Source organism: Triturus cristatus, chromosome 7, assembly GCF_964204655.1.
Source record: "Triturus cristatus chromosome 7, aTriCri1.1, whole genome shotgun sequence".
In the NCBI taxonomy this organism is placed as follows: domain Eukaryota; kingdom Metazoa; phylum Chordata; class Amphibia; order Caudata; family Salamandridae; genus Triturus; species Triturus cristatus.
Genome location: NC_140590.1, coordinates 67,140,575 through 67,149,993, shown reverse-complemented (window position 1 = coordinate 67,149,993; position 9,419 = coordinate 67,140,575).

Sequence of the window (9,419 nt, the reverse complement as noted above, 5' to 3'; positions counted from 1 at the left end):
TAAAAACACGCATACATTTGGTTTTAACATCGGAAAATAATCCGTACGCGTAAATGTAAATGGCTACTTTAATTGTCGAACGTAGCATAGTATGTATATCACTTGATGGTACCAGATAATATATGACAAAGATTTAGTGAGTTAAACATTGTTTGTTTTTGAAGAATTATTAGTGATAGATACCACTCTTTGTTTCATAGATTTCCCAGATGAAGGCCAGTAGGCCGAAATGCATTGGAACAGGAATATAAGGATTGTTGGGAACATATGGATTGTTGTAAAAGGAATTGAATACCAAGTATAAACTATTGAATACTTCCATGAATATATTTTCATAAGTATGAATAAAATACTGCAATGAAGAGCAATTTCAAGTTTGGAAAACTTTATTGATCAAAATTTGCTGGTGAATCCAGCACACCAAAAATCAGTGCCCTTTGTGACACTAGCACTGATCAGCGCTAGTGCTTTCCTCAGTATACACCAGGATATCATCCGCGTAAAGTGCTGTCCGCTTCTCCCATTCACCAAATACAAAGGGAGGAATGTCCACTTCCTCTCTCAGAGCGTAGGCAAACGGCTCAATATAAAGGTTAAATAATAACGGGGATAACGAGCAGCCCTGTCTAGTGCCTCTAGTAATTTTTATCGAATCTGTTAAAGTGCCATTGACTAATATTCTGGCGGTGGGGGCACTATACAATATCTCAATTACCCGACAAAAGGGATCCCCCAACCCGAATCTTCTCATAACCTCCGCCAGATAGGGCCAGTTGACCCTATCAAAGGCTTTTGTGGCATCTAGGGTCAGGATGGCCAATGGGAGAGAGAAGGTAGTTGCAATATCAATTGCCCCCACTAAGTCTCGAGTATGGTCAGCCAACTGACGTCCTCTTATAAAGCCCCTTTGATCTTGATGGATTATTGATCCGATTACCTCCCCCCAATCTTTTTGCTAAGATTGATGTAAAGATTTTGTAATCATTATTTAGGAGGGAAATCGGCCTATAAGACCCACACTCTGAAAGCTTTTTTCCAGGCTTTGGAATGAGAACAATCGTGGCCTCTTTCCATGATTCAGGGGAATTCTCCCCTCTCAAAAGAATCCCATTAAAAAGACTTGTCAATATTGGGGTAATGACGGGGCTTATCACTCGATATAATTCTCCAGGTAGGCCATCCGGACCTGCCGCTTTCCCCTTTTTTAAATGGCCAATCGCAACTCCCACCTCCTCTTCTGAAATCTCCTTTTCTAAGCTAACCCGTTGTAATGTTTGCAGGAGTGGTAAATCGATGTTATTTAACCAACTCTCCCTGGCTTCCGGGTCGTCCCGGACCTCTTCCTTGTATATTTCTTGAAAAAATTTTTGGAAAGCAGTTCCTATTTCCCGATCTGAAGTCCTGATAGTGGTCTCTCCATGTTTTTGGATTTCTTTGATATATTTTCTAGCCTGTTCTTTCTTAACCTTCCATGCCAGAACTTTTCCTGCAGCCTCCCCAAATTCAAAATTGGAAATCTTGCTCGCCTCCCATCTTTTAGTTAATCTTTCTTGTAATATGGTTTCAAGCTGACATCTCAGATTAGCCTGTTTTTCTGCCACCCCCAAGGAAGCGATGTTAGGACCCAGCTGTTGCTCTATTCTAGCTAGCTCCATCTCAATGTTTTGTATCTTCGGCCAATAAAGTTTCCTTCTGTAGGTAGCTCTATTAGTTATGCAGCCCCTAATGAAAGCCTTCATGGTATCCCAAACTAAGTTAATATTTGCCGAACCCAAGTTTATATCTAAGAAGGACTTCACTTCTGTTAACAGGAAATTGGTCTCTTCTACTTCCAGTAGTATCGTGCGGTCAAAAGACCAGGAAGATTCTTTCTTAAAGGTGGCCACTTGAAGATCAAAAATGATGGCCATATGATCTGACATATGTGAGGGAAGGTATTTAAGCCCTGTTAAAGAATCTTTTAAGATGTAGCTGAAAAGGGCATAATCAATTCTTGATTTGTGTTTATATTTAAAGTTTTGAAAAGAAACCCCCAGCTTATTACCTGACCTTTCCCTCCATACATCTGCTAGACCAAGGTTTTCCATAATATCTAAGAGCGCCAATCTTGATTTCGATAGGACAAGTGCTCTTGAACTAGAGGATTTATCTAACAAAGGATTAAGGACAATGTTGAAGTCACCAACCCATATAACTGGATCCTGTGAAAGTATAAGGTGTTCCTGAATTACTTTCAAGTGAGAAGGGTCATCTTGATTCGGTCCGTAATACCCTACCAATGTTAGCGGAATACCCTCCAATAGTATCCTCGAAATTAACCATCTCCCACTGCGATCCTCCTTACATTCCAAAATCTGAACCTTGACTGTTTTTTTAAAGATAAGTAGTATCCCTCTGATATTGACCGCTTGGTCCGTGCATAGGAACGTCTCTACCCAACTCTGTTTTTTTAATATCTCAGAGACCTCTAGCTTTAATAAATGGGTTTCCTGGATGACAATGACCTGTGCAGAAGAATCTCTCAAGTACTGTAAGATTTTATGTCTACGGCTTTTTACTCGCAGGCCATTGACATTCCAGGATAGAAACCTGATAGAGATCATCATCTATAAGGGTTTATATTATTCATTCTTTTGTTGTTTTTTTTTTGTTTTTGTTTTTTCCTCCTTTTTCCAGCGTTGCCTTCGACTGCCATAGAAAATATGATATCACATGTGATGCCACGAGCTAGAATAGACCCTTTCTCTAATGGTGTAAGGCTTATGAAAGGTACAAAAATCCTATCCTTTATGAAGTCTGGCTCTTGAGAACTTTTTATTGCTTTTCCCCACTTCCCCCTATTCCCCCTGTGCCCCCACCCACTCCCCCCCCCCTGGAAAACCCTACCTTCCTAACTCTTGCCAGATGTATAGCAAGGTTTACGTCTCTCCCTCCCGTCCCGCTCCTTGTTTTAAAGAAAGAAAAATAGTTTGTGAGTCCAGGATCTCTTTTCCTTGGGCTCCTCTCTTACGTTAGAGTAAAAAAAATCGGAGACAATACCTAGAGGGGAAAAAAAAGAGAAAAAAAAAAAAAAAAAAAAAAAAAAAACCTAGTGCCTCCAAACGGAAACATTGCTTTCACCCCATTGCCCCCTTCCTGTAACAGGGAAAGTAGGGAAAGAAAACTACTCGATAGAAAAAAAAATAGAAAAGAAAACTGGAAAAAAAAGCTACTTAGACCAGACTTTAAACAACCGTCACTTCAATTTGATCCAAATTTTCCTAGGAATTCATCTACTTCAGTAGGGGAACGAAAGTTATGCATCTTATTGTTATACATGACCCGCAGAAATGCGGGGAATCGCATCTGAACGGAGGCCCCAACCTCCCTAAGCTTTTGCATCCTCTGGCCTAATTCCCACTGCCGCTCCAGTGTTACCTTAGACAAGTCTGACCTAATTTCACAAATGAAGTCAGGACCCTTGAGAGACTTTGATTTTAAAGCAAGAGTCAGAATTTTTTCTTTCAAGGAATAAGTCTGAAAGTTAACCAGAATCTTACGCGGTTTAGTTCTGCCAGGTTTAAGGCGGAAGGGGTCACGGTGAATCCGTTGTATATCATTTTCTAGCACCTCTGCGGTCTCGTCGAGTTTAAGTGAATCTCTCAAAAGTGTCACCACGAACGCTTTTAAGTCCCCCCCTCTCTTCCCTCCGGAACCTTAAGGATCCGCAGATTATTCCTCCGTGAAAAAAAGTATTGTCTGATTATACATTGATTGCAATGCATATGTGAAATTGTACAAGAAAGTGAGAGTGCAGTACCAATTTTAAAAATCCAAAGTTCACAGAGGAGTTGTTGGTGTTTGTGGATGCAATTTTCAGAGCCAAGTCCACAGGCATTTGAGTCATTGATCCAACTTAGACCCTCCATCCCATGTGGGAGAGTTCAGTTACAGTCAACTTAGTGAACGGTTCGCACACAATGGAGGTTATCAGGAGCAGGTTTTCACTTCCTGGGGAGGGGGGAATCTGTCTCTCATTTGTCCTTCTTCGGGAGACCCTTCTTCTTTTTTTGAGGGGGACCCTCAGGTGCAGGCTGCAGTGGTGCAGGGGACTCTCCGCCAGAGTCCTCATCCCTCCCTGTAGTAGCAACAGATGTAGTGGGCACACAGGGAGGTGGGGTCATGTTGTCAGCAATCTGGCGGAGGCAGGTGAGTATGTCCCTGTGCACCTCAGTGAGGTCATCAATTTGACCCATTTTGGACTCCATTCTGGACATGTGTGAGTCCATTTTGGCATAATGGGCAACCTGCTGCTGTTGCATTTCCTTGAGGATCCCAACTACCTGGCCAAAGTCTCCAGTGCATTCTCGATATGCATCTAGAATGAGTCCCAACTGTGAATCAGCTTGATCAGCAGCACCATCTTCATGACGTGACCTCACCCCGCGGCCTATCCCACCACCCCTACCCACACGACCAGGACCTGTTGTTGCAGACACAGACAACACTGAGCGTCCTTCATTGTTGACACTGGTGTTGCTGTCCGCCACATCCAGAGTGCCCTGTGTTGCTGTGCTGTCGGTGTTTTCTTGGCTTGTTGTGTCCGTGTTGGTAGAGGTCATCTGGGGGTTGCCAGATGTTGCTGGAGTGGTCGCAGGGGGTGCGGAAGTTACAGCTGCTGTTGCTGCATGCTGCTCCACACCATAGGGACCAGGTCGTTCATCGTCGACCAAAGAGAACTGAGAGACATCCACACTGGAGAGCTTAGGGTCAACCAGAGTTTGGGCCAGGGATTCTTGTTCTGTTCCTGCAGTGTCCCCGGCAGGCCCTGTGGGTAGAAGAGAGACACAATGTATGTTGTGGTTTTGCACAGGTCAATGTATCTTACACATTACATTTGCTATTGTATATTATGATGAGTGTATGTACATTGCATTGTCCTCAATTGTCACAGACACAGGCCTATATTAGTAAAGAACATTGTAATTTTAACAAGATGTGTTTTGCTGAGCATGTTGAGCTTTGTGCATAAATAGGTCATGTATTGTTTCTTTGACTGTACATAGACATTGAAAGTCAAGTGCCACCCTGTGCCTAACGCAGGTGTGTTGTTCTTTCCCACATTTGTTATTTTATAATGACATGTGTACTCTTCCTCTTCCGATGTGTTGCAAGATTTGTGCATGTGTGCTGGCCTTTGTGCATGTATTTTTGAGTCACATTGGTGTGGCTACCAACACACTCACAGTCCAGTATGTATGTGAGCATTTGAAATTTACTATTTAGTTAGATGTGTTCCTAGTTCTCATCTCATTGCACACATGTGAATGTCTTTCAGTAGTAAATGGTGTTGATGCTGAGCTTTGTGCCTGATCACATCATGCATATTGTCCTTGTCCTCCATGGACAGATGAGTTAACCAAGGCTGCTTTCTTGCTTTTCCATGCTCATAACTGTGAGGTCCAGAGGTTTGTGTGCTTGTGTTATGCTGTTGTGAGTTGTACCCCTCCTCCCACCCAGTCCAGATTACTCCTCGTGTTGAAAGTATCAATGACAGTGAGGGGAGAATAGTGCCAAGGATGCTGACAACGCTGCATGATGTAGGAGTTGAATGTAGCTCACAACAGTGCTTTTTGTAAATGACACCATGCAACAGTGTCAGCTATCTTGCTGTGGCCATTCCATTCACTGTCAGGTATCCCTTGTCAATGATGGATATGTTGCTGTGTGTGTGTGTGTATTGATGTGTGCTATGTCTGCAGCTCACCACATTTCCTTTTCTCCACACACCTTCACAGCCAGCTGTTCCAGGGGGCACCCCTGGAACAATGCATCCCCAGACAGTGGGTGGAAATGTACAGTGAAGATGTCTGAGATTTTGGACTGGTGTGAGAGGGCCAGAGCCTAGGTGTGACTTGTGGCCAATTCATACATAAGGCCCATGTGTCAGACATCTTGCCGGTACATTTCCTTTCACTATCATGGAAAGACTAGTCACAAGAGTGCTATTTGTTCTGGCTGAGAAGGTGTGTGTAGGTCAGACCTTGATAGTAGTTGAAGCCATTGAAGATACTTCCGCTCCCCCCAGAGCACGGATTCCACCATGAACCATGCTTCCGTGACAGTGAATACAAGTTTACCTTCAAGATGGCTGACAGTGGTGGCCTGGTGTATGTTTGAGCACAACTCCCAACAGGCCCTTGTGTTCCCCACACCAGAGCCCAGTGTCAGCCATCTTGGCAGTACTTTTCCACTCCCTGTGAGATGGGCATAGTTTAAGGTGGGCTTGATGGGCCATGTGGGAGGAGGATTGTTAGCTGTGACATCATGCTTTTAGCTACACCCACCTTCCCAGTAATCCCAACCTTCCTTCCTGTGAATCAGCTTTCCTGGGAGTGAATGTGTACAAACAAAATGGCTGCTGTATGTGACTGGTGTTTGCATCCCAATGCCTTGCTGTGATTTCGTGCTACGTTTGTACATATTTTTACATGGTGAGCTTTCCTGTTAAATTGTAGGTATGTTGTTAGTTGCAATCTAAATTTGATCACATATCCCATCATGGACTGGTGCTCCTCACACCAAGGCCCAGTGTCAGGCATCTTGGAAGTAGATTTACCTTAGCTCTCAGGTTCTGCATAGTCCCAGGTGTGGTATTTGGTGTTGGTGGGAGGGGTGTGTGTGGGACAGGGACTGCTGGTAGATGCAGTCAGAGCTAGCCCTCCTCCTCCCCTTCGACCAAATAGACCACCATGAACCATGATTCCATGACAGTGAGTAAAGGCTTACATTCAAGATGTCTGACAGTGGTGGCCTGGTGTTTGTGTGAGCAAAACTCCCAACAGGCCCTTGTGCTCCCCACACCAGAGCCCAGTGTCAGCCAGCTTGGTAGTACTTTTCCACTCCCTGTGAGATGAGCATAGTTCAAGGTGGGCTTGATGGGCCATGTGGGAGGAGCATTATTAGCTGTGACTAGGGCTCCCATCATGCTTTTAGCTACACCCACCTTCCCAGCAATCCAAACCTTCCTTCCTGTGACTCAGCTTCCCTGTGAGTGAGTGAAACAGTGCTGGCAAGATGGCTGACAGTGGTGGCCTGGTGTTTGTTTTAGCACAACTCCCAACAGGGCCTTGTGCTCCCCACACCAGAGCCCAGTGTCAGCCATCTTGGCAGTACTTTTCCACTCCCTGTGAGATGAGCATAGTTCAAGGTGGGCTTGATGGGCCATGTGGGAGGAGGATTGTTAGCTGTGACTAAAACTCCCATCATGCTTTTAGCTACACCCACCTTTCCAGCAATTACAACCTTCCTTCCTGTGACTCAGCTTCCCTGTGAGTGAGTGAGTGAGTGAGTGAGTGAGTGAGTGAGTGAGTGAGTGAGTGAGTGAGTGAGTGAGTGAGTGAGTGAGTGAAACAATGCTGGCAAGATGGCTGACAGTGGTGGACTGATGTTTGGGCACAACTTCCAACAGGGCCTTGGGTTACCCACACCAGAGCCCAGTGTCAGCCATCTTGGCAGTATTTTTCCACTCCCTGAGATGATAATAGTTCAAGGTTGGCTTGATCGGCCATGTGGGAGGAGGATTGTTAGCTGTGACTAGCGCTCCCATCATGCTTTTAGCTACACCCACCTTCCCAGCAATCCCAACCTTCCTTCCTGTGACTCAGCTTCCCTGTGAGTGAGTGAAACAGTGCTGGCAAGATAGCTGACAGTGGTGGCCTGGTGTTTGTCACTCCCAACAGGGCCTTGTGCTCCCACACTAGAGCCCAGTGTCAGCCATCCTAAAAAGTATGTTTTCACTCCCTGTGAGATGAGCATAGTTCAAGGTGAGCTTGATGGGCCATGTGGGAGGAGGATTGTTAGCTGTGACTATGACTCCTATCATGCTTTTAGCTATACCCACCTTCCCAGCAATCCCAACCTTCCTTCCTATGGCTCAGCTTCCCTGTGAGTGAGTGAAACAATGCTGGCAAGATGGCTGACAGTGGTGGCCTGGTGTTTGTTTGGGAACAACTCCCAACAGGGCCTTGTGCTCCCCACACCAGAGCTCAGTGTCAGCCATCTTGGCAGTACTTTTCCACTCCCTGATAGATGAGCATAGTTCAAGGTGGGCTTGATGGGCCATGTGGGAAAACGATTGTTAGCTGCGACTAGGACTTCCATAAATGTTTTAGCTACACTCACCTTCCCAGCAATCCCATCCTTCCTTCCTGTGACTCAGCTTCCCTGTGAGTCAGTGAAACAGTGCTGGCCAGATGGCTGACAGTGGTGGCCTGGTGTTTGTTTGGGCACAACTCCCAACAGGGCCTTGTGTTCCCCACACCAGAGCCCAGTGTCAGCCATCTTGGCAGTACTTTGCCTCTCCCTGTGAGACAAGCATAGTTCAAGGTGGACTTAATGGGCATGTGGGAGGAGGATTGTTAGCTGTGACTACGACTCCCATCATGTTTTTAGCTACACCCACCTTCCCGGCAATCCCAACCTTCCTTCCTGTGACTCAGCTTCCCTGTGAGTGAGTGAAACAGTGCTGGCAAGATGGCTGACAGTGGTGTTTGGTGTTTTGAGGCCAAGGTCTTCCTTTGTTTGTTAGTACGTTTGTAGATGTTATGAAATATGTACATGTTACTCTGAGTTTGCTGGTATTTTCTTTCGGTGAGTGGCTTACACATCACAGGATCATTTTTTTAATGTTGATATGGGTTTGCTACCAATGATTGGTATCACTGTACCCTTGACAGTGATGTCTGTGGGTATGTATTGGCTCACAGTCTTGGCTAGTTGGTTATGTACTCACCAGGCTCTGGCACTCCTGATAATCCATGGATGCGTTCTGGTGGAAGGATGGTCCGCACCTTCTCCTCCCAGGATGTGAAGTGCGTAGGTTTTGCAGGAGGGCCACCTTAGGTCTGCTGGTCCAGGGCATGGTCTCTGCCAATCAGATTCTTGACCCTCCTTCACACATCATAGTACCTGTTCCTGATATCGTTCATTGTGCGCAGGCAAGGTGCTTGTGCGTTCACCTTGTTGACAAACGTCTCCCACATCTTGGTTTTCTGGGACAGGGGGGGTCTGTTGGACTAATATGCCAAATAACTGGATCTATTCTGAGAATTTCATATACCATGACTTCCAACTCACTGTCTGTGAACTTTGGATTCTTCTTTGGGGGCATGGTGATGGGTGGCAGTGGAGATGGATGTGTGGGTGAGTGTAAAAGTGAGGGTAAATCAGTATGAATAAAGGTGTGTGTTTGTGAGTGTGGTATTTGACAGGCGTGAGTGGTGTACAGGTTGTGTAGTGGTGGTATCTGCTGGCAGGTCTGTTCAATTTGCAAAGGATCATGGTAAGGATTTTGGTCCTTTATATAGGTGGAGTTGTGGGATTGACTTAATATTTTTTTTGCCTTTGACAATGCTTGTTTGGACTTTTTCTGTCTGTTT